The sequence below is a fragment of the Cebus imitator genome, unplaced genomic scaffold (assembly GCF_001604975.1).
Source record: "Cebus imitator isolate Cc_AM_T3 unplaced genomic scaffold, Cebus_imitator-1.0 Scaffold426, whole genome shotgun sequence".
Taxonomy (NCBI): domain Eukaryota; kingdom Metazoa; phylum Chordata; class Mammalia; order Primates; family Cebidae; genus Cebus; species Cebus imitator.
Genome location: NW_016107741.1, coordinates 1,955,592 through 1,982,294, shown reverse-complemented (window position 1 = coordinate 1,982,294; position 26,703 = coordinate 1,955,592). Strand labels below are relative to the sequence as shown.

The window sequence follows — 26,703 nt, the reverse complement described above, 5'->3', positions numbered from 1 at the left end:
TAGAGACGGGGTTTCACCATGTTGACCAGGATGGTCTCGATCTCTTGACCTCGTGATCCACCCGCCTCGGCCTCCCAAAGTGCTGGGATTACAGGCTTGAGCCACCGCGCCCGGCCTATGTGTGAGTATTTCTAAGGTCTACAGTAGTATACAGTAATGTCCTCGGATTTCACATTCACTCATCACTCACTTACTGGCTCACCCAGAGCAAATTCCAGTCCTGCAAGCTCCATTCATGGTAAGTGCCCTATGCAGATGTGCTATTTTTTATCTTTTATACTGTATTTTTATTATACCTTTCTGTGTTTCGATACAACAAATACTTACCATTATGGTATAGTTGCCTACAATATTCAGCACAGCACCATACTTGTACAGATTTATATCCAGGAAGCAACAGGCCCTCCTATATAAGCTAGGTGTGTAATAGGCTGTACCATCTAAGTACAATGACAAAATCACCTAGTGATACATTTCTCAGAACATATTTGCATCATTAAGTGATGCATGACTGTACATGGGAGGAACTCAGGGAAATGAGTAGCTTAAAGAATTTGGGTTTAAATACCATTTTTGCTAAAAGAAAAGAAGAAGCTTATGGGGATGCAAGTTATAGGAAGGTGACCAGGAAAGGGACAGTAAACAAGGAAAGTTTGTTGTGCAGTTTTAAGTGGGTCTGTTCTCCACTGATAAGGATTCTTGTGATTTAAAGTCATCCTTTCTCTTGCTGGTACAGAAAGAGAGACCCCCTTACTAATAGAGATTTCCTTTGTAGGTACAAATTTTCCTTACAAAAAAAAACTTAACATATGCTGTTTTCAGAGTTTCTCCTGTGTCCACTATTTCTCAAAACAATCAGCTCAAAATAATCCTTATGCCAAAAAGCCATATCTGGGGTGGCAAATTCTGGTCTCCAACAGTTGTATTTTGAGATGGCATATTCTGGTCTCCCACAGTAACATATTCAGTTTTCAGGGGTTACTATGTGGACATCTTTTGGGACCCTTATTCTGCTTACCACACCCCTGAATCATTCCTCTCTGTCTCTTAGTGAATGTTTCTTCGCCTACTCAGACAACAAAGCTGGAAAGTTCCAAGTCATCTTACACTTGTCCCTTTCTCTCACACTTTACACTGAAAGTTTTTAGGTTTCTATATATTTTACACGTGAACTTTCTAATAAATACACAATCTGTTCACCTTATTCATCACTGTCTCTATTTATCTCTTTATTTTTTTACAGATTTAGTGGGTACAAGTGCAGTTTTGTTACATGGACATGTTGCATAGTAGTGAAGCCAGAGCTTTTAGTGTAACCATCACCTGAATGGTAAACATTGTGTCCATTAAGTCATTTCTAATCCCTCATCCTCTCTACCCTCCACCCTTCCAAGTTTCCATTGTGTATTATTCCACCCTCTGTGTCCAAGTGTACACATTATTTAGCCCCTACTTATAAGTGAGAACATGTAGTATTTGCCTTTCCGTTTCTGATTTATTAAACTTAATAGCCTCCAGTTTCACCCATGTTGCTGCAAAATACATGATATTCATTCTTTTTATGGCTGAATAATATTCCATTTTATATATGTATCACATTTTCTTTATCCATTCATCGGTTGATGGATGCTTAGGTTGATTCTATATCTTTGCTGTTGTGAATAGTGCTGCCACCTCTACCTAAACCCTCTAGTTTTTTGTGTGTGCATGGTTTTTTTTGTTGTTGTTTTTTTTACCCTGGATTTATATAACACCATCCAAATTTGCTTTCCTGCCTCCTTTCCTGTTCTTCTATTCTGTCAAAGCACAGATTCTCTGTTTCCAAACTCTATGCCTCACTGTTTCCCAATCCCAATCACCATGCTTGTTCATGCTTTTGTGACTTTGCTTATATGTTCTCATCTGCCTAGAGTAGCCTTCTCCCTTCTCTACCTCACATACTTTTGTTCATGTTCCAAGGGCCAGCTCAGTTCTCACCACTGTCCCACTCCTTCACAGAGTGAGTTACTAGAGGATGTGCCAGCACAACACTTCATGTTTATAAGCACAGCGGCACTCATCACAGTTTTCTGTTTATACAGCTATTGCTCTGGCTAAGTGATAAGTTCCTCAAGGGCAAGAAAACATGTAACTTCTCCAGACAGATTTCTCCTCAGTGAAACCTTGACTCACTCCGCAGGTAGACTTGACAGCTCCTTTTTCTGTGATCCTGTTGTTCCTTGTGTATATATTTCTTTTCTCTAGAAATAACCTCATTGCAAAGCATTTGACTATTTCTATACGTATTCATTTCCTAGAGATTTTGGAGAGAAGGAATCATGTACCTTTCCATCTATGCATTCCCAACACAGAATAGCACAGTACATGGCACATAGTAGCTGCTTAATATATATAGAAAGAGCGTAAATCATTGGAAGTAAGCAAATAAGCTAGTATACCAGTTGCCACATTCTCCACCTGGAAAACTTAACTCGTTTAACTGTTTATTTTCCTGCTTTCTTCTTTTTAGTTTTTAATTTTTTTTTTAGAAACTGAGTCTTACACTGTCACCCAGCCTGGGACTACAGAAGTACACCACCATGCCCAGCTAGTTTTTAAATTTTTTGTAGATACAGGGGTCTCGCCATGTTGCCCAGGGTGGTGTTGAACTCCTGGGCTTAAGTAATCCTCCCACCTGGGCCTCCTACAGTGCCAGGATTACAGACATGAGCCGCCACACCTGGCTTCTTTTACTGTTTTCTTATCTCTCAGTCTGGGCAATAAACTTAAAGTTAGGGACTGCGCCTAGTTTATTGTAACGTAACCCCAAAGTAGCATTTAAAACACTTTAGGTGAGCAATAATTGTGTATGGTGGAATATGATGCCTTTTTTCATCACTGCTTCAAGAACTTAATTCAAATAAAATGAAATAAAATTTTAATTCTGATGAGAAGCCTGACATTGGATATTCTGACCGTCATGAATACTGAAATAGGCATCAAGCCTTCTACATTCTGTTGGGATTCCGTAACTAACTTGCTCAGAATGACCTGAGATTAGTCACTTAATGTTTTAGAATTTCATGACTTTATATTAAAAACTTACCTGTCCCTACCTTGGAATATTATCAAGATCAAACAGAATACTGATATTATCAAGATCAAACAGAAAAAAAGGCACAAACTGCTAAATAAGAGCAATTTATGGTTATGATTTTGCTTTGAACAAAATGGTGTATTGCTTTGTTTTGTAGGTTAAGACTCAGAAATCCCTCTTCATGCTGATGGAGCAGGAATAGAGAGCAAACCTTAATACCTTTTTATGATCTGGACAGTTACTATAAGAATTTAACGTCTTCTATCTAACTGGTCCTTATAATTCATGGCTAAGTATTCAAAAGAGAACAGGCTCCCTCCGTTATTTACCTGGCAGGAGCTGTTTGTTTAGGAATCTGAGGTTTAAAAGCCTCTGAAGCTATCACTGATTAAATTAGCAAGAGCAATGTCTTTCTCCCTGAGGTCACCTGGTTTTCAATCAACCTTGATAAATATGCTGACATTCTTGGGTCTCATTACCCACAACAAAGAATCCATAGGATTGCTGGTCTTCAGGAAGGCCAAGGCTAGCTTGTAGGATCCCATGTGTTACAATCTCTTGACAGGTAGAAAAAATCTTAAAATATCTCTGTCTGACGCAGGGGCTACATTAATGTCTGTGTTATTCTATTTTATAATGTTTAATGCTCTGCTTCCATTATGAGGTTTCTCAATGTGATATCTGAAAACAAATAATGCATTCATGACTCAATTAATGATCATTGGACTTGACCAGTATATAAAAATACATGGATACCCACTACCTCCTTTCCCCTCCTCTATCCAATGCCAAAAAGCAGCTAAAGCTCATCTCAATTCTTTGATCTTTGGTCTTTGGTGTCCAGTGTGGAGCAGTGTCTAATGTGCGGTTTCTCGGCCCAGATTCTCCATCTTCCCCTTTCTTTCCAATTTGCCTTGCTTTTCCTTTCCACCCAATTAACCCTTCTTGCAGCCCAGCTAATTATAGACAATTGCTTCTCATATGCATCCTTTCCAATCCCATTCTCTTCTCCATTCTTTCTCATTTCTAACTCCCTTCTGGTGACCTTTACTAAAAAACCTTTATTTGTGCACACTCTTGCGCCCTCTCCACCTCCCTCTCCCCTCCCCTCCTCCTTTGCCCCTCCTTTATCCCTCTTCCCTCTTTCTCATTCTCCTCACCCCCATACTCATCCCCTGCTTTACTGCCCGATGCCATTTAAGATCTCCAGAAAACCCACTGATTATATAATTTGCTTCTTCTTACAAAATAAAGCATCCTAGAGCTGGAGAAAAGCTTTAAGATTATCCACATCAAACAGAAGAGGAGTTAGAACCTCAAAGAAAATAGATGCCACTGAGATCTGAAGTGGACTTAAATGTAATAAAAAGCCAAGAATGTCAATCTCGAAAACTCATGAAAGTGCTTAGAAGCCCCCTTCAGAATTTGACGAAAGACTTTGACTACTTCCCTGTTTTCTTCTTTTCCTGGAGCTGCTTTTCCTGGAGTACCAGAATTCAAGGTATATTAATTTTAGAAAGCATTCCTGATACATTTTATTTTGCTGTTTTTTACAATGTTGCTTTTTATTTTCTCACACCAAAGGCTAATTTTATTGTTACTTGTAAACTGGCTTTGAAGGAACTTTTTAAAATAATCATCTATAAAATATACAGTAGGATATACTACAGTATCTCTGTGTATTGATGTGGGAATACACGTGCCATATCAGCCTGGTTAGCATGATCAGTGTTTTTTAGATATGAGTTATTTGTTAAGCATAGGGTTAGGGTTCTAGGATTCTCTGTTTGTAAGAAGTTAGTTTAGACTCCCAGACAAGCAGAAGCTGGGCTAGAGGTCTCGGCTTCTTTGTTAGAAAGGTACCTGCAGGACTGGAAGGTTTTTCTTGGCTGTTTCTTTTGAATAGGAATTTACTTCCTGACTCCTGGGGCTGAAATTTTTTTTCTGGCACTTTGTGAGGTCTCTCTGTTTTCTTTATTTGATCCTGCATCTCCCATGGGAGCTTCTTAATTGACATTGAGCCCCGCTTCTGGAACCCCTGCTCACTATATGCTCCACCAGCTCTGCCCACCTCCTCCTTGTTGGTATGAGTTTGCTGAGGATAATTTGGAATGTCAGTAGCCTCTTTGGGAAACTTAAGTTCTTCTCAAATTGGCACCTCTAAGACCTCTTCTTTCTTTTTACCTCTGTTCCTCCTTCTGAAGGAACTTTTGAGTGACTCTGAAAGTCTTGAGCAAGTTTAACTTAATTAAAATTTACATTTAGGTTTCCAAGACGAATCTTCCCAAAGACGAATGCTCATTTAGATGTGGCGGTTCCCGCGTGTACATTAATAATCATTCTTGGAGTTCTGTATCTTCTTTATTATTTGCATTTCATGCAACATGTGTTCCCTATTCTGACCAACTAACTTAAACCTCTACTCTTAGCCTGTATGTGAGCTGGACCTGCTTATAGCCTATAAAAGCTTGTCTCTTCATTTTTTTTTTTTTTTTTTTTGCAATGGACTAAGGTAGAAGTGACATCCTGACATCCTTGATTTGACAAGAGATTTCAAATAAAGCAGAGCAGACTTGACTAATACACAACAAACAATACAATATAGTATACAAAACAAGATAAAATGTAACCGTGGGAAAAAATATCTAGTACTTAAGTTCAAAATAAGACCAGCTGTATAGCAGCAGAATCAGAGAAATTTGGAGTAACATTAGTTCTGGTGAAAAATATGTGGCAGTATCAGTGGACAGAAAGTTAAGATAAGGCACATGTGACTTGGGAACCAAACAGGGGCTACATTAGCAGAATTATAGCACTAAAGTGAAAAATACTATATCTGCTCTTCTCTTCATTGGTCAGAACACAATGGTTAAGGGAAGAGAGATAAGAAATAGCATTGTTTACAATAGCAAAGACCTGGAACCAACCCAAATGCCCATCGATGATAGACTGGACAGGGAAATTGTGGCACATATACACCATGGAATACTATGCAGCCATAAAAAACGATGAGTTCGTGTCCTTTGTAGGGACATGGATGAACCTGGAAACCATCATTCTCAGCAAACTGACACAAGAACAGAGAGTCAAACACTACATGTTCTCACTCATAGGTGGGTGTTGAATAATGAGAACACATGGACACAGGGAGGGGAGCATCACACACTAGGGTCTATCAGGGGGAAATAGGGGAGGGACAGCAGGGGGTGGGGAGTTAGGGAGAGATAGCATGGGGAGAAATGCCAGATATAGGTGATGGGGAGGAAGGCAGCAAATCACACTGCCATGTGTGTGCCTATGCAACAATCCTGCATGTTCTTCACATGTACCCCAAAACCTAAAACGCAATTTAAAAAATAGCCAGATTTAAAACACACACACTCACACATCCACACACACATAATGGCTCTGTCAATTCATCAAAGGCAATACATAAATTTTTTGATTTATTTAAAAAATAGCATTTAGCATGTTCCAAGGGCTATGTAAACAGATTTTACAGAGCTATTCCACCTTAGTATCTCATAATAGGTTACATGTACATTTCCTATACAATGGATTTAATAATAAAGCACATTACATTTAGAACTACATATTTCATGTATCAATAATCATAATATCAGATTTATTTTTCAGTTTAAACTAATTTTTTTAAAAAGATTTTAATGTACTTTCATTTACAGTTATCTTTCAGCATTTTTAGAAGTTTTAACCAATTTATTTTTTAATCCTTCTTGCCCAATTACATATTTATAGTTAATATATTTTATTTTTAAAAAATTTATTTATTAATAGTTAATATATTTTGAACATGAGCTACCACTCATTTAACCCTTCATATGTCCCTTATGACCTTTCAAACTCCCTTTTCACTCCTTTATGTGATTTTACTTCTCATGTCAAATCATTCAGCATATCTCACCTACGTATGTATTATACATATATGTACAGATATATAATCAAATCGTATGATGGAATTGTTTTAGCAATTTATTTTTTGCTTTTGAATTTAAATGTAAATATTTAACTTAAATTTTAATGCAATTGTTATTTAAATTCTTATTTATTTGATCTGTTTTTGAATTTGTATTAAAATTTTATGTGTACTTACTTGAGTTTAATTTTGTTTAATTTCTATTTTTTTTTCATTTTAAAAAAAAATTTTTGTTTCCATGGGTTGTTGGTGGAACAGGTGGTGTTTAGTTACATGAGTAAGTTCTCAAGAGGTGATTTGTGAGGTTTTGGTGCACCCATCACCTGAGCAGTATACCCTGCACCCAATTTGTAGTCTTTTATCCTTCACCCCCTTTTCTCCTGCATCCCTGAAGTCCATTGTGTCATTCTCGTGCCTTTACATAGCTTAGCTCCAATTTATGAGTGAGAATATATGATGTTTGGTTTTCCATTCCTGAGTTACTTCACTTACAATAATGATCTTTAATCTCATCCAGGTTGCTGCAAATGCCATTAATTAATTCCTTTTTATGGCTGAGTAGTATTCCATCATATGTGTCATATATATATATATATATATATATTCCATCATGCATACACAAACACACACACACACACACACACACACACACACNACACACACACACACACACACACACACACACACACACAGAGCACAGTTTCTTTCCACTAGTTGATTGATGGGCATTTGGGCTGGTTCCACATTTTTGCAATTACAAATTGTGCTGCTATAAGCATGTGTGTACAAGTATCTTTTTCATATGACTTTTTTTCCTCTGGGTAGATACCCAGTAGTGGGATTGCTGGATTAAATGGTAGTTCTACTTTTAGTTCTTTAAGGAATCTCTGCAATGTTTTCTATAGTGGTTGTACTATACATTCCCACCAGTAATTTTTATTTTGTTTAAACATTTATTTTAAATTTAAAATGTTTTGGATTACTTAATATACTAAGAAATGACTAATAATCAATTAAAAATAGATAAATGTGGCCAGGTATGGTGGCTCAGGCCAGTAATCCCAGCACTTTGGGAGGCCCAGACGGGCAAATCACCCGAGGTCAGGAGTTCCAGATCAGCCTGACCAACATGGTGAAACCGCATCTCTACTAAAAATACACACACACACACACACACACACACACATACACACACACACACACATTACCTAGGGAGGCTGAGGCAGGAGAATTGCTTGAACTTGGGAGGTTGAGGTTGCAGTGAGCCAAGATTATACTACTGCACACCAGCCTGGGCGACAAGAACAAAACTCTTTCTCAAAAAAAAAATATATACATATAGATAGATAGATAGATAGATAGATAGATATGAAAAATTAGAAAGTCTCATTTAAAATCATCCAGACAGCAACAGAAGAAATTGAAAAACTCCTGTTGCATATAAATACTAATTTGGGGGGATGCAAAAATAGTTTTCCATATGAGAAGTTTATATTTCTCTTTTGCCAAACGTTTAGCATTTTTAGAATTCTTCTGCTACTCTTAGTTTACTTAATTTTGAGAAAATATATATTAGTCACTAAAATACAACATTCCACTTAAAACGATTAAACCTACAATAGGTAGACTGTGAATTTGGCTTCTTGGAAAATTCGCTTTTGTCCAATTGGCCTCCTTGCCTGAAAGCTAGGTAGAAATCCTACTCTAAGGTTTTCAAATATAAAAAGAATCTCAAGGAAGATAGTTCTGAGCCACTTTCCACAATTTTAAGAATATATAAAAATAATTATAATAAAATCAAGCATTTAGAGGAGCAGTGCAGATTAATTTCCCTCATAAGGAACACGAATGTGAGGCACATAATTGATGAAAGGGACATTTCTCCTGGGTCTTAAAACTAATTGACTGCCTACATAAACACAGCCTTGATGAGTTTAGTCAGAAAACTAAATCATATTTTTCAATAGGTGATCTTCCAATGAATAGATAAACTTTTGTATGCCTTCTTAAGATGGTAAAATTAGTCCCCCTGGTATATACACTGGACTCACCTTCTGCGTTGCATCACCTCTCTGAGATTTGCCCAATTTTGGGTCCAAAGTGCACATGATCCCTGTCACCTCCCAGACCAAAGGGCTCAACAACTTGGTATCCCTCTGAAAGCACAGAGTGAGGAGCCAGTGAGTGAAGCCATTGAGTGAAGCAGGTCCTCAGAGACTAATTCAATTTGAAGAAAGAAAACTAAGAACAGGATAGAGTGTTACATGAATGGGATCAACCTTAAGACCCTTCTTCATAACCCAAATCTCACTGTTTTTAGTGCATTTTCCACATTAATTCATTAGCAATGGCAACGTGCAGTTTGCAGTCTGAGGGAAGAGATGAGGGCGGACCCTGGCTGACATGTTGCCATAGAGATGACATTTGAGCTTCTTTGGAGTGGTGAATCTGACTAGTCAGTTCAGTGTTTCCCCTCATTTCACTTCATTACACAGGAAAAGAAACTCCTAAGAAGACTGTTTCATGTGTATTTGTATTTGATTAAAATATAAATATTTTTTCCTGCCAATTCAAGTATGGCAATGGCAGGACAGTCAAAAGCTCAGCAGTATTATCTCAGCTAAGAGTTTACACAAAAATCAGTTTGCCCTGTTGCCACAGTGAATTGAAACATGAAACCAACAAGTAGAAACAAACAGCATACTTCATGCTAGAGTAGTCATCACTCAATTATCCTTGCCTCTTTCTGTCCAGGCTATATGGAGCCTCAGAGAGGGATTCAAAGTCTCCAGATATTTGCCTTGATTCGTTGGCCAGCATGTAGTTTATCTTTTTATTTAAAAGAACAGGAGTGGGAAAAGAAAATGAGGGAGTTAAACATAATCTTTGTTTGCTTAGAAATGTGGTTGTTGATGGCCAAGCCAAATTGAAGGTATTTTTCAGTTCTTATGTGCTTCTTTGAAGAAAATAAAGAAAAAGTGGGTCCCAGTGGAAATGGGAAATGTTTTCTCATAGAAGGAGTTTTGCCATCTCTGTGTTTCGGAGGGCATATGACATCTCAAGGCACAGAGGAAAGAGTGAGGACAGAGCTTGCTTCTCTCCTCTCCCATCTAATGCCTTTGTTTGATGGCCCTGATTGGATAACATATATTAGTAAAGAGCCAATAGATGGCACTGTTTGGTTTAGTGCTACATAGAGAGCCTACTGGGCTTTTTTTTTGTTTGTTTGGGGTGTTTTTTTAAAGGCAGTAGGATAAAGAGGGTTTAGCTCTTATTTTCAACTTATTAGCCTAAGAGCTACCTAACTATCAATTCTGGCTGTTATAAAGTGTCATCATGGGTTATTTGGATACATTTCTAAATAGGCAGAGCAGGAAAGAAAAAAATAAAGTAATATGTCTCTTTTAACAATTGCATGTCATGGTATTGTGTAGCATAGTCTTGGTATCATTTTCAACTTTTGTAAGTGATAGAAAATTAGATTTAAAAAAGTAGATTCCACACTTTCATGGTCCCCCCATACGTGTGCACACCCATTCACTGTCGGATAGTTCTCAGAAGTTTGTTGTCTCCATATACTTTGTTTTGTGGCACCTCATTGCTCATGTGCTCAAACAGAAAAGGAATTCATGGAGGTTTGAAGCCGTTGTTATATAAAAACTGCCAAATATGGTGGAATATACCCCAAGAAACTAACAGAGGGGGAAGAATATATAAATAATCCTGCCAGAAATGCCCTCCAAAGTTTATGCCCTGGATGGAGAGTCAACACTGTCCGCAAGGACCAGTCCTGGCCATTTCACCACTGTAGAAAGGGTTCTTTCTCTAGAAGCGAGGAGGAGAGTGAGGGTCCTTCCAGAACTAATATTCTTGTATTCTGTTGAATGGTAACTGAGCTCTCATTGTCTTATCTGCCCAGAGCCACAAAATCCTTTGTGGCTTCCTAGAGATCAGTGAGGCATGCAGAATTGGCTCCAGAAATCATGTGACTTTGGAACCAGTGACACAAGATGATAAGATAGGGACTGATTCTATATCTTCAGCATCCTACTGCACGTTGAAAGTGACATGCGTTTCTGACACATCATCTTTGTTTAATAAGAACATTATTTCTTGATTGACAAAAGACAAATTTAGCTGTTATTCATACTTTTTAAATGTCTAAGACTGGCATTTTTATTTTCTTGTTCTTTCTTTCTTTTTTTTTTTTTTTTTTTTTTTTTTTTTTTTTTTTTTTTTTTTTTTTTTTTTTTTAGAAAGGGCTACTTACAGTTATGTAGGCTTTAAATCTATATTAATTGATTAAGATTATAAAATCAAGATTTTCATCAAGCTTTCAAGTTCAACTTACAAGTCTTATTTTTCTGCTTATATTAACATTATCAGTATCTTTTATATGTAATAAAAACAAATCGTTTCACACAGGGTTTTGATTAGAATTGAATTTGAGCTGAACAATTTAAATTCAAACAATTGCTCTCATTTACAAACTTAATTAGCAAAAATTCTTTATACAGGTGAATGTACATTTATAAAGTCAATATATTTCGTTTTCTGTTTAACCATTCAAATATCTATCTAGCTGGGCAAACGTACAACCCATACAAGCAAACTCTTTCTAGAAACTTAAACTTTCATAAATCTAATAAATGCATTCACTTATTCAATAAATGTGTATACTTAATTTCATTACTATTTAAACTTTAAATATTTCAATTTATTACCATTAAAATTCTTAAATATTTAGATTTTTCCATTTAAATGTTTAAGTATTTAAGCTTGTTAAATGTTTTAAATATTTATACTTATTGAGAGAATTGAAAGGTCACTTAAAGAGTCCAGTATTATTTACCACACAGTAAAATCCTGTTATATTTATCAACTTACAATCACAAGTCTAAAATCAATTTCACATTTAAAATTGAAATCAAAAGGCTAATACATTTAATCATTTGACAAATATTTATTGACTGAATCAATATGCCCATTTTATAATGTGCCAAAATCTCTTAAACATTAAAAATGTTTTCAGTCACATAGCCAGGTTGTCCCTATGATTACTAAATGTATTTCTAAATTTAAAACAAAAGAGTTAACTCTATGAAATTCATTTATTGCCTCCATTCAATTTCCATTACAGGCCCACTGAGGATACGAACATGGAGGCTTATGGGTTAGATGCTTAACCTAAAATGTGGGACATAGAGGCTGCTGTCACCCAGGTTGTGTGCCCTGAGCCCCAAGGGACATCTTTGTTTTAAAGTCACTGTGTCAACATGTGACTCCAAATCCAATTCTTTATCCAATTCTTTTTTTTTTTTTTTGAAACAGGGTATTGCTCTGTCACCCAGGCTGGAGTGCAGTGGCATAAATAATCATGGCTCAGTGCAGCCTTGACCTGCTGGGCTTAAGCAATCCTCCCACCTCAGTCTCCTGAGTCAGGCGCACGCCACCACACCTGGCTAAGTTTTATATTTTTGTGGAGACGAGGTTTCACTATGTTGCCCAGGCTGGTCTCAAAGTCCTGGCCTCAAATGATCCTCCAACTTCTGCCTCCCAAAATGCTGGGATTACAGGTGACAGCCACCATGCCCAGCCTTACCCAGCTCTTTAATCTTATTTGGGTTGAAAGAAGTCAGCTTTCTTATTGTGTTTCTGGAAAAATATTTTAAGATACTTTGATTCTTCTCATCTGGCTTTAAATACAATTTGAGGTCATCCATTGTATTCTGAAGAAATCTTAAGTCCTTCTTTGGTTTGGTTCTGTGTTTGCATAGAACATTCGCACATGACCACATCAGTTGGAACCTTGGAGATGTTGCTCCTGTAGCAAGGCTTGCGCTCTCCAGTTTACCATAGACCACTCCCCCAGCCCCACACTCCGGGCCAGGCTTGGCACTTAATCCTGTGCATTGTGCGTTGCAGGATCTGTAGTAGCCCCCTACATATCTTCTAACCGCTAGATGATGGTAGCACCCCCTCTACAGTTGTGACAAGCACAATTTTGCTCTTAGTGAGCTCAAGATGACCAACTGTCTGCCCAAGACAGAAGCAGAGCAGATGGGGCCTTCGTGACACGATTGTTGGCGTTTTTCTTTTTTCCCATCGGTACCCTCAGGGCTGCCCCTGCCTGTCTCCTCTTGGGTGTTTGAGTATATTCTCCTTGCTCAGACCCTAAGACAAGAAGTTCTGCTGGGGTTTGAGCTTCATTTTGGGTTTTGGTTGATTTTTTCTTTTTCTTTTTATTTATTTATTTTTTTTTCTTTTTTGGTCTTTCAGCATCCATAATATTAGACAGCATACTTTCTAGATGAAAGAGTTTTATGTCAGCTTTTAGCTTTTTATTAACAATTGTTACACAAATTCTGCTTTTAAAAGCATCTGTTTATTTTCATATGGTATTGGGAAGTGAGCTTTTAAAAACACTAATGTTTCAGCACATGCTTATTGTTCAAACCAGGACTCCAGCTTCATATGAATTTTTTGACTCACTCTTTACACTAACAGTGATAAACTAGAATTTTTAAAAAGCCCACATTGGCAACATTTTTGGCTATAATGGTTTGAAACTAAAAATAATAAAAATCTGGGCAGTAAAAGAAAAGAGCCTTAAAAACTGAGAATACAGACAAGCTAAGAGATGAAAGGAAATCCTATGGCTTGATCAATCACATGCTACATGATAAATCATTTCTTCTTGAAGACAGAAGGAACCTGCACTGTGCCTCATAAGAGGAATATACTGTGAAGTCTAGCTTTATCTCTGAATACCACCCTTTGAAATTAAGTATAGATTAAATTACACGATAAAATCAATGTCACACTGTGAGATTGCTGAAACCCATCTTGGTAAATTAAACCTTTCAAATGATGAAAACCTGGAAAAAAAATCATCTTGAGTTAGTTCACTCTGCAGCAGGCTTGATGCTATCAGGGAGGTCTTCACAAACCATTCTCCAACATCTGCACACCAAACTGAGCTCACACATGAATACTTCCTTAGCATGTCTGGGCAGCTGGGTGAGTGTGAACCCAGAGAACGTGCATTCCTTTCCCTAATGTTTTTCTTATGGGCTAAGCATGTTAGTTAGCCAGTCTCCACAAGGGTGAACCACAGTGATTATTCGGTTTGTGCGAGAGCCTGTTAACATGATGAGGGCTAAATAAAAATGGTGTTAGAGTATGCCTTCATTATAAGCTTTCAGAAGCCAAGGAGAGGTTCTACGTAAAAGTCCTTGGGAAAAAATATATATTACCATTGGTATTCCTGTTGATTACTATTAGGAAAGCAAAAAGTGTATTGTCCAATATGATCACCAACAAAATAGGATGGCATAGCATGCAAATAGCTGGAAATGCCATTACATGGGTGCCACATAGACCCAATGCTGACATATGTAGAAATAACAGAGTGAAAGTCCTACACAGAACAATTAGACAGAAATTGAATTTAACCAGCCTGCCGGGCAGAATTTGTGCTAAGAAATTCTGTTCTGTAAATGTTGAGAAACTTCAGACCATGAGGATAGATCCAACAAATAAAATCTAACCTTATGATTATCATACGCAGAACTTTAAAAAAAAAAAACAGTTCTAAGGTTTAAAAGATAAACCCAAGAAATATTCACATACAATGTAGATATTATATTAGGAACATATTTGAACTTCAGTGTGGCTAATTTTCCATTAATATCATCATTATTTTTGTCTTAGAGGTTATTGCCTTTACCAGCTGCGTGTGAATTATAGCCCATCTGTTTTTGTATACAAAGTGTTACTAGAAAACAGCCATGTAAATTTCTATGCATATTGTCTATGGTTGTTTGCATGCTGCAGTGGCAGAGTTGCATATTTGTGATAGAGCCCATGTGGCCCACAAAAAGCAGAAAATATGTACTATCTGACCCTTTTCAGAAAAAGTTTACCCACTCTTGGCAAAATCATTTGACAAGCCTATCTAAACTAAGATCATGTCTGTGGCTACAACATAAAGGAAAGTAAATGTCTTGCTGTTGTCATTGCTTCCTACACAGTGGATCATGGGTTTAAATTAGAAAGCATCTCACTTATATCTGATACTTATTTGCAGGATTTTATGGAGGACAGGGAGGGAAGAGAACATATTTAAGGAATACATTTAATGATCTGCTATGCTTGATTTTCTTTCAAAAGAACTTTATGTTTGGAAGCCGGGCACAGTGACTCACACCTTTAATCCTAGCACTTTGGGAGGCTGAGGTGGGGGGATCACTTGAGCTCAGGAGTTTGAGACCAGCCTGGGGAACATGGCAAAACCTTGTCTCTGCAAAAAATACAAAAAATGAGCCAGGCATGGTGGCATGTGCCTGTAGTTCCAGCTACTTGTGGGGCTGAGTGGGGAGGATCACTTGAGCCCAGGAGGTCGAGGCTGCAGTGAGCCAGTATTGTGCCACTGTACTCCCAAAGTGAAACCCTGTCTCAAAAAAAGAAAAGAACTTTGTGTTTGTGTTTGCATTTGGAAATGTGTCCATAACATGAAACTTGTGTCCAGAGCAGTATAAATAGCTCAGTGGGCCTTGCCATTTTTGGTAAATCATCCTTTTGGACCCTGGGCAAAAGGAATGGTAGACTTTATACTTGAATTTTTCAGAAGGTAAGGAAAAGGGAAGAGTTATACAAGTAAAACCAGAAGAAAATGAGCAAAACATTAAAAGAAGTTAAAGAAAAAGGAATACAAATAATGACCCAAGTATTAATAGACTTTCTCTCATACATTGTACTGAATAAAAATAATAGCTAACATTTATTTGTTGTTCTACCACATGCTGAGTAAATCACATATTTTATCCATGGATTCCTACTTTTCACGGCAAATATTCTAATTCTTGTTTTACAGATGCACAGACATTAAAGTTCTGAAAGATAAGGGAACTTTCCCTCTCTATAAATATAGAGTCATCTTACTCTGTAGGAAATTAGGGCCAGTCTATTTCTATTTATGATTGTCCTAAGATTATACTGCATAATATTAACATATTCTCATATCAAATTTAAAACTAAGCTAATCAAATGAACTACTACCAATCAGTGCTGTAAACCAAACTTGCTTGATGGTGACTTAATATCAGTTATCTAATGCCCTATATCAAACCACCTTCATACATAGTGGCTTAGATTAACTATCACTTATTATGTCTCCCAAGTCTGCCAATCATCTGGGGGTTGGCTATACTGGGCTTGGCTTGGGGAGAGCTCTACTGTAAGTACCTGTCAGCCTTCTCTTTGTACAGACAGGCTAGCCCCGGCATGTCCTCCTTATGGCAATAGCAGAATTGAAAGAGAACAAGTGAAAACACATAGACCTCTTGAAGCCTGGGCTTACGATGGGTACACTGTCACTTCTGCTTCATTCCATGGGCCAATACAAGTCATGTGACCAAGTCAGGGGGCAGGGAAGTACACCCTACCCACAGTGTACTATGGCAAAGCGCTGAGATACAGGGAGAGGTGAAGGATTAGGGCCAATCTTCCAGCACTTCAGTGTACTTGGTCAGAGGACAAAACTTTATTGATACCCAGTTGAATACTACATCATTGATTAAATTAAAAAGGCATAACCAGTTGAGGAAAGCAGTATATTCTTCACCTGTAGAAAATTTGTTAGTACGTGTGTGTGTGTGTGTGTGTGTCTGTCTGTCTGTCTGTGTCTGTGTATGTAAAATGAAGGAACTGAACATGGGATCTACATAGTTACTCTTAACAATTTACTTAAATGTATTATTAGTCTTACTTTTTAGTAAAAGGAATCATCTCCTTGATGTCTGTTGTTCTGAGTGAGAGATAATAGTTGATATCAGCTGTGTGATAAGATAATAACTTCCCACTGTTCTCAGGCACTCATACAGCCATTAATAGAAAATAAAGTGTTAGGCTAGAAAATAATATGATTATTATAAGCAAAGCTTAGACAATTCATTTCAAGGCAGGAGGTATTGATTGGTTTAAATATTCTATAGATTCTACCCAGCTGGAAGAGCAAGCAAGACAATTATGGACTTGTCACAATGATTAACAGACACTATGGCAATGCTGGGGTTTTTCTGTTTTGTTTTTGTTTTTAGAGGCAGGGTTTTGCTGTGTCGTCCAGGCTAGAGTACAGTGACATGGTATGATCATAGCTCACTGCAGCATGGAACTCCTTGGCTCAAGCAATCCTCCTGCCTCAGCCTCCCAAGTAACTGGGACTACAGGCAAGCACCATAACACCGAACTATTTTTTCTTTTTTGGTAAAGATGGAGTCTCCCTATGTTGCCCAGGCTGATCTAGAACTCCTGGCCTCAAATGATCCTCCAACTTCCTTCTACCAAAGTGCTAGGATTACAGGCAAGAGCCACACTGCACTCCGGCCTTGTTTTTTGTTTTTTTTTTTTTGGTAAGACAAAGCCAACTCCATATTAATACTCCCCCTTCCAAGTTATACCTATGCAAACTCATGTTTATGAGATGTTTGTGGGAACAGTATAAAAAGGAAATGTAAAATTTTCATTTTCTTTGCTGAGACATATCCAAGAAAATGAAAGTCATTTTACAATTTTGGAATAAAGAATGTAAGTGATATTACATTCTTCTTATATCTTTAGGGAGAGGGGGATTCAATTAAGCAAACCAACAGAAGAATGAAAATAGAAATGCGAGTGATATTTTTACAGAAATGGCACAACTGTAGATTTATAAAAGGCAGTGTGCTGTCTTATTTCCCCATGAGTGAAAGCCTTCACCTCCCCTTGACTGACTATCCAGGACATTGCCAGGCACTGAGCATTGATCTATCACAGATGTAATTGGTGATCAACTTGCTGCAATGCGTTCAACTCCAAAATCAGATTGGTTGAAAAAAAAAAATACTTCTCAGATGGTATGAGAATTTCATCAACAAAGTTTGTGTGTACCTGGAAGAGAGGCTTGTGTGAAGCTAGCAGCAACTACACGAGAAAGTTCACTAGGAGAAAACCAGTGTCCTCAGGAGTCGGAGGACAACTCCAACCCAGATTCCCATTTGGCCTCTTCTTGCCTAATATATCAAGCAACTGAATTCACTTGCTTAGAAAAATTGTTGTATCTGTTTGTAAGTTGTGCTCTCTAAAACACAGAGGCATTTCTTATGCTAGAGAACTTGAGTGCTGAGTTGTCCCTGAAAAGAGGAGTTGAGAATGGGAACTTGTGCAAGCGAGATGACTGCAGATTCGTGGGTGGGGCTGGCAACACAGCGATGTAAATGACAAAGGTGGCTAAGAAACCTGGGATTGTAGGAGTGGTGGAAGGTGGGGTCAGAAGAAGACCAGGGAGGCAGTGAAGAAACATCAGGGCACTCCCTCCCCGTCCCCCAAGGGAGGGAGAAGTCACAGGCCCAGGTGAGCAGAGGAAGCGGCATCCTGCTGCAAGTGGCATCACAAAGGGGAAGGAAGGAAGGTTATCTCACCAGTCGATGGGATAGATCACCAGAAGAATTTCTCGTCTCACTTCACTTTGGGTAACAGATTTGTACGCCTGTGTGATCCTCTTTCCAACTCCTTCCCACTGCAGGAGAAAGTTGTGAAAATAATTAGAACCATTTGGCCCACTACCAAGAGGCCCCACATTAAAGGTGTGCCTCACCCTGCATCGCCAGCATTCCCTCCATCTCCTTCAAATGTGAAACTGTTATGTAAAATGGAGCAACAGTACTCGCTCAGGACTAAATGTCTTTGGAGTCTCATTCTATGGCAATATCTTATCATATATCTCCAAAGTGAAATTACTAGCAAGATTACATGATTTCAGCTATACCTTCATCAGTGTGTAATAAGAATAGCATACACGTGTGTTGTCAATGTCCATTGAAAACGGAGTATTTTCTATTTGGGACCTCCTGAGAAAGGAATTAGTGTTTAACAGGATAAAAGACTCAAAATAGGAAAGGTTACATTGTGGGAACAAAATCATTTGCCTGCCAGTGAAAAAGTAATAAACTATGTTCAGATTTTAAATTGTTTGCTTCATTTGCTTGTTAAATCAATATAATTTCTGATTTGCATTCTTTAAATTTTTGCAGCTTTCCTTGAAGCTTACAAACAAGACATTAAATCTCTTTTAGTTAAATTTGGAGGAGAGCAACATAAAAAAAGTACTAAAGACTGGTTTCAAGAAAATATGGAGTCACTTGGAGACCTGACAAAACTCTTTGTCAGTGGCCTACAGATTCAGATGAGGGTAATAAGGAGAACAAGTAAACCTATGTAGAACAAGGACGCTTTCTATCTGTCTTGATAGATAAACTAGTTTTAATGCAAAATATGAAGTGAATTCTGAGGCTGGGTGCCACAGCTCACGCCTGAAATCCCAGCACTTTGGGAGGCTGAAACGGGGAGATTGCTTGAGCTCAGGAGTTCCAGATCAGCCTGGGAAACATGGCAAAACCTCATCTCTACAAAAAATACAAGAAAAGAAAAGAAAAGAAAAGAAAAGAAAAGAAATGAAAAGAAAAGAAAAGAAAAGAAAAGAAAAGAAAAGAACAGGGCATGGTAGCATGTGCCTGTAGTCCCAGCTACTCAGGAGGCTGAGGTGGAAGGATCACTTGAGCCTGGGAGGTGGAGGCTGCAAAGCCGCGATCACCCCACTGGACTCCAGCCTGGGTGACAGAGTAAGACCCTATCTCAAAAATAAATAAATAAAGTGACTTGTGAGAGCAACTGATGTACCTTAATATGGTTTAAAACCATTATTAGGGTTAATAAAATTTTGAGTTACCTTCAAAACTGTATTTAAATTATTAATATTTTCTGGTACATATTGAGTTAGTAAAAGTAGAAATCCCCTTTTATAAATAACTACATTGTTCAGAATAGCACATGTAAGCAGAACATTTATTTCCTTATTTTGATAGAGTTCCATTTCCTGTTGAAAAGTAAAATTCAAGAAAAAGAACATTCAGCTTAAACTATGTAATACTCTAAAAAGTAAGGATTCAGATGTAAAGTTTCAATGATGAAAAAGTTCTTTTGTAATGAGATAGTTTCAGAAATACTTAATCCAAAAATGACTTAAAAATTCTCGATACTTCTTGGAACTGCATGCATAAACCTCAACAATTGCAGCAAGTTTTCATTTTAGTTTTTATTGCTGAGACAACTTTTTAAAAGATGTTCCATCCCATTGATCTTGCGCATGGAGATCATTTAAACCCCCCTTTGGAAAATTTTCCTAACAATGCTTGTCAATATTTTCCTTTTGGCAATGCTAGAAATCTCACATTTTGCCACCACTTTCATCTGCAGGTGACAGATGCACATATCCATTATGTGGTCCAATAAAAGAGCATCATTTTCATCCATCAACTCGGTAATCCAATTTCAGCAAGCCTAAACTATGCTAGTGCAGTGTGCCAGATCCAAGTGCGATCCATGCAGCACCAGCAGCACAACCTGGACACTTGTTAGAAATGCAGATTCTCAGGCCCCACCCAGACTTACTGAGTCAGGAATTCTGACGGGGTCAAACCCAGCAATGTGTTTTAGCAAGCCCTCCAGCTGAGGTTGATGCCCACGTTCAAGGACCACCATGCTAAGATGTCTGGGTATATGCAGGGAGCAATGAAAATGCTATGGAGACTGAGATCTAGTGCTCCTGGTATTTGTGGCATAGAGGTGATGTTAATTTGGGGGATTTTCCAACATGGTGAGAGCACCTTCAGTTTCTTAGGACAACAGAGAGGTAACATGACAATGCAACTTTGGTCCAGTGTGGCAGCCTTTGCAAGTGAATTCTATGCCCTTGTCATTTTTAGCTTATCTGAAAATCTATATATGCCACCTGAGTTTTCAGCCCCCAACAGAAACGCTTGACTTTACATCTGATTAATCCCTCTTCTCTGCAAAACCTGTATGTTTTCTTCCAGGAGAATACATTGCCACAAGTGCTTGCTATATTGTTTTTCACGTTCTTTCTCTGTGTGTTTGAGTTTGTGTCTGTCTCCCCCTTCTGATGCACACGTAAGTGACTGGACCCATAGCCTTGACCCGAGCTTGTGTGTGTGACTTCACGTGGTAGGAATGTCCATGATCTCAGGCTCCTGTCTATGAAGTGAGGGAGTTGGACTAGAGACTCCCCAAGGTCCTTTCTCTGCTTGGATATGGTACAAGTCCACATGCCCTACATGATTGTATGTGTTTTTCTTTGTTCAGTGTGATTTAGCATATTAATTAGATAAAATCAATTCAAATACTCCATTCGAAATGCTCTCAGAATTAAAAGCTCCTTATGAAATTGCTCTACTTTGCTCCAAACATGCAATGTCTTTATTTCTAATTTCACTGATCACTTATGTATGATTACATTACACTTATCATCAAACAGTCAGAGAAACTTATTTGAAAACAGTTGCATAAATAAGTAGCATGGGATTTTTTTCTCTTTCCAAAGGAGCTGGATTGACATGGACTATAGAAATGTCCTATGTCGTAAATGGCCGTATGCTATATGCTCTTAATTGTGCATGTTCATATGAAGCTGTATGTGTGCATATACATAGAAATGTGATTATGTCCTGGATATCTTGTTCATTTCATTTCTTAAGTTGGTGTCCTATCACCAAGAAAATCAGTGGCAGATTCACATCACAGAGTATAATTCTATTCACTAGATACCTTTTTGCAAAGTACAGCTTCCTTTCTTACTTCCTCATAAGTTGTGAGCATGTGGGTGGGCAAGCACAGGAAAGCATTTAGCAACAGAAAACAGAAGCAAACTGTCTCCTTTCCACGAGTTGCCCCGCCTCAATTTTGTTCTCATATTTCTTTACTTCAGTGGGCCATCTCTGACATTCTAAAATTTCTGGAACTCTTTCTCAGTTCCTGGAGCTGTTCTTCATGTGCCTCTGTTTCCCTGAAGACTAAAGAGATGTGCTCACAACAGGCTCCCCAGCAACAGGCTCCTCGGCGTCCATGGGGAAATTGTTGACATTCTTTTCTGCTGAACTGGCTGGCTCGCTCCACATTTCTTAGTTCATCTGGAATTCCACAGCTGCCACCTGAGCTTTTATGCTGTTGATAAGGACCCCTGGCTTGGGGGCTGGTGGGATTCTGTTTTAGTCATGCTGTTAAGTCTGCCTTTTACCAAATGTCTTTGCCATGAAATAGGGGGTAAATCTGTTCTTTTTCTTATGCTCCTCAAGAAAAGACAGATAACTCCCTTCGCTACATGAAAGCATCATCTGACATTTAGTTTGTTTGGTTATTAGAATTCATTTTTTCCATTCTCATTGCCAGGTTACTTACTATCTACCATCAGCAACTCTTGAACAACAACAATAAAAAAAATCTGTATATTGAACAATGAAAATGTTTCAATATTCTTCAGTTTTTCTACTTTCGTTACTGCTTTAGGGAGGGGAGTAGATTTTTATTTTCTACAATCTTCTTCATGAATCACTTTTTTACTGCTCTGTCTTAATGGGGGACATATTTGAATATGCATTTGCTTTTTGCTTATTTTTCCAAACCATCTCTGTTTAAATCATCAGCCTACAAACAAACTTCAACCACAGTCTAACTTATAACTAGCTAAATAGGATTCACATTAGCATTTTCATGCTTATCCCCTCTATCAATGTCACTTTAGGATTACTTTTTCAAACATTTCCTGCAAGTTCTCTGGAGTTGTACTGTTGGTATGAGCAACAGCCTGGTAAAAATCACATATCTTAGAAACAAACTTATAAGAAAAAATATTTTAAGGGTAATATAAAACCCAACATTTTCATATGTTTGGTGACAACTTTGAATTTGGCTACCTAGCAAAACAATAAAAATAAGAATTATGTTTAATATATTTTGCAACTAAATAATTACTGTTTTTGAATAACGAGACTTTTCATTTGAGATGATGTGAACTTTCCAAGGGAAATATTCCCTAGACCCTAAACTGATCATGGAGATTGCAGGGGCATAGAAAATGGCCCTCTGGTTCCACAGACCAGGCTAATCACATCTCCATCATACAGTGCAGCCTGCTGACTCGGGAAGTGAAAACAAGATAAAGCAGGAGGAAAGGCTTTCTTGATCTCAGTCTCTCTGTGTTTGGGAAGTGTTTATTTTAAAAGATAAAATTTCATTTCACGGTGTCTTATGAGATAAATTCAAATAGAAAAATTGTCTTTACAGCTTCAACAGTTATGTTAAAGTTATTTACAACAGCATTTTTCATATAAAATATAGCAGAGTACATTTTTTAGTGAGAAAAGCTAACATTTGAACCCACAACGTCTGAAGGCATTCTGTACATTTTAATCTCTCGTGGCAGCTCATGTAACAGCAGGCTGACAAATGACAACAAAACTCTCTTGTTTATTCTTTTCTGATAAGACAATTCAGTGGAAAAAGACATCAGAGAACTCACCTGTTCCAAAAATGTCTTCAGTTCAACAGTATCTCTGTTTGCACTCAGGCAAATATTTTATTTGCCCTCATAACATAACAAAACAAAAACAAAACCAACTGCTCTGCTCTTCCAAACTTTTGCCAACTTAAATGTCTCTTTCAAACCTTCTCTATCTGCTTATTCACATTAAGCTAAAACTACATTTGTATAGCTTTTCGGGAGATTTACGATGGGTCTGAAAAGAATTTGAATTTTTTACTTGGACTTTTGACAATTCCTACTACAGAAGATATTGCCCAGGTTATGTGGCTTAGTCGCCTAAAACTTCAAACGGCTTTGCTTAGTCAAAATTACTTAACTAGCCTATTGTATTCTTTTTATAATTGTCGCTTTTAAAAAAGATGAATACCAATTTTCAACATGCTTTTTAGCATCCAGTTTGCCACCTACCGATATATCCATCACTGTTTTCTAGACGTGGATATTTTGGGGACACAATAAATAATTTTTTTTTTGAGACAGAGTCTAGCTCTGTCACCCAGGCTGGAGTGCAGTGGCACAGTCTCGGCTCACTGCAATCTCCAACTCCTGGGTTCAAGCAATTCTCCTGCCTCAGCCTCTCAAGTAGCTGGGATTACAGGTGCCCGCGACCATGCCTGGCTAATTTTTGCATTTTTAGTAGAGATGGGATGTCACCATATTGGAACAAGCTGGTCTCAAACTCCTGGCTTCAGCTGATCCGCCCACTTTGGCCTCCCAAAGTGCTGGTATTACAGGCATGAGCCACCGCACCCGGTGATATAAAAATATCTTATGACTTTTTAAAATTTTCCCCAAAGTTCATTTTCAAACTCCAGACAGAGAAAAATGTTTCCAACTTAATTGTTTTAAAAAATTTTTTGAGCAAGCCTATCTTTTCCTAACATTGCATTGTTTTTTATCCTGTAAGATTTTAAACACCTTTCATTTAAATGATTTTTCTAAGACAGTCCTTGAAAACAGAGTCACCTTATTTATAAATTTAATTCTCTTTCCATTCATATGAGGAACTTTATCCTTCCCCAGGGCATATATTTAATAACTATTAATGAAATCTGAAATTATATATGAGCACTGAGACCTGAATTTGCTACTCATTTTTTTTCCAGTGGAAATTTCATAAGGGTTTTGGCATGGGAACACAGCAGGCATTTAAGGCAGATGGAATAATATGGTTGGCCGCAATGGCTCCGAAGGAATCATAACAGTTTATAATCAATAATTTGCTTACTAGGAAAGACAGTCTTTTCAGCCAAACCAGCACATAGCATACTATTCATCCTCCCAGTTAGACAGCCAACTACTGCCACCGTTCTGCAAGCCTTTGATTCCCATGGATTTACACATACAAGCTGGGGGCTCAGTGCTCATTTGTTTTGTCTTTTAAGATTTCAGTTTCCACCCTCCCCTTTTCACATGTCTTAGTCCCACTTCCCCTAAAAACTGTAGAAACCACTTGAGCAAATGGCCACAGGGGCCAGATTCAGCAGGCACCTACCTTCAGAAAGAGGTAGGACTTCCAGAGGAGGAGGGTTCATCTCAACTGATTTTAGGCCAGAGACTATAGATGGAAGGGGATTTGCACAACAGGTAGAGGCAGTGCCTTTAGAATTTCAGATGTATTATAATTAACTGGGCAAGTTAATTTCAGATGTGTTATAACTTGAAATGAGAAAAGTCATTTCAATAATTATTTTTTTTCTACACTATTTTTGTATTGCATTTTAGGTTTTGGGGTACATGTGAAGAACATGTAAGATTGTTGCATAGGTACACACATGGCAGTGTGGTTTGCTGCCTTAGTAGGGTCAAGACTCTGAGAGATGAGGTGAGCAAGAAAGGCAAAAATCCCATCCTCACATCATAGGCTACACTACAGAGCAATATCACCACTTGAGTGCCAGTTTCCCTGCAGGGGATGGAGAAATTTGGAAACTCAGGAGGACAAGAAAGAAGGTATCTAGGTAGTTGGCTTCCATGGGCTCTTACAGAATTCTAGGCAAAGAGGCTATTTGGGGCTATCTACCAGGCTGACAATGCTATCTACCAGAAAGATGGCCCTGCATTTTCTCATTTAATCCTCTCAACAGTTCTGTGACACAGGTATTATGATTATCCCATTTCTTAAGTACCAATGTGAGGCACAGGAAGTCTGGGTAACCTGCCTAAGGTGTCCTAGCTTTTAAGAATTGAGTACGATTTGAGGTAGGTAGACTGACACAAGAATTCACATCCTTGGCCCCTGCACTATACTCCTTACCTTGGCATCTTTGGAGAAAAGAAAACTATGTCCAAACTCTGCTGGCATGTGAGGCAAGTTTCCTTGCAGGAGAAGCTCCCTGGCTTCCTATGACTTGAAGAGAGGAGTGGACACTGTGGATAGGTGAGCATGGTAGTCTGTTTGCATTGCTCTTAAGAAATACATGAAACTAGGTAATTTATAGGGAAAATAAGTACATTTTGGCTCATGGTTCTCCAGGCTGTACAGGAAGCATGGCGCCAGCATCTGCTTCCAGTGAGGGCCTGAGGAAGCTTACAGTCATGGTGGAAGAGGAAGGGAGAACAGCCATGTCACATGGCAAGAGAGGGAGCAAGAGAGAGAAGGGGGAGGTCCCAGGCTCTTTTAAACAAACAGATCTCATGTGAACTAACTGAGCAAGGAGTCACTTATCACTAAAGGGATAGTGCTAAGCCATTCTTGAGTGATCCACCTCCACAATCCACCTCCTGCTAGGCCCCTCCAACATTGGGGATCACATTTCAACATGAGATTTGGAGGGGACAATATCTAAACCATATGAGTGGGTGTTTCTTCTGAAGCCTTAAGAGGGGCCAAAGTGGGCAAATGCTGACAGTTGACCAACAATGGGGCTTGAAATTTCCTCTTATTTTGGACAATTTTTTGATTTGGTTGGTTGGTTTTGTTGTTGTTGTTGTTTGAGACAAGGTCTCTCTGTCACCCAGGCTGGGGTGCAGTGACATGATCTTGGCTCACGGAAGGGTCAACCTCTCAGGCTAAGCGATCCTACCACTGCAGCCTCCTGAGTAGCTGGGACCACAGACATGAACCACCATGCCAAGCTAATTTTTGTATTTTTTTTCATAGAGACAGGGTTTCGTCCAGCCTGGTCTCAAACTCCTGGGTGCAAGTGATCTGCCTGCCTTGACCTCCCAAAGTGTTAGAATTTCAAGCATGAGCCACTGTGCCTGGTCAAGACCCTTGTTTTAAGAAATATCTAAGTGAAACAAGGCACCCTACAT

General features: G+C 38.3%; 1 protein-coding gene across 1 annotated transcript in view; it reads left to right on the top strand.

The window, feature by feature from the left end:
- The window catches only part of MID1 (midline 1), a 371,641-nt gene that overhangs the window by 46,705 nt on the left and 298,233 nt on the right, over positions 1-26,703 (top strand). The window lies entirely within an intron of this gene.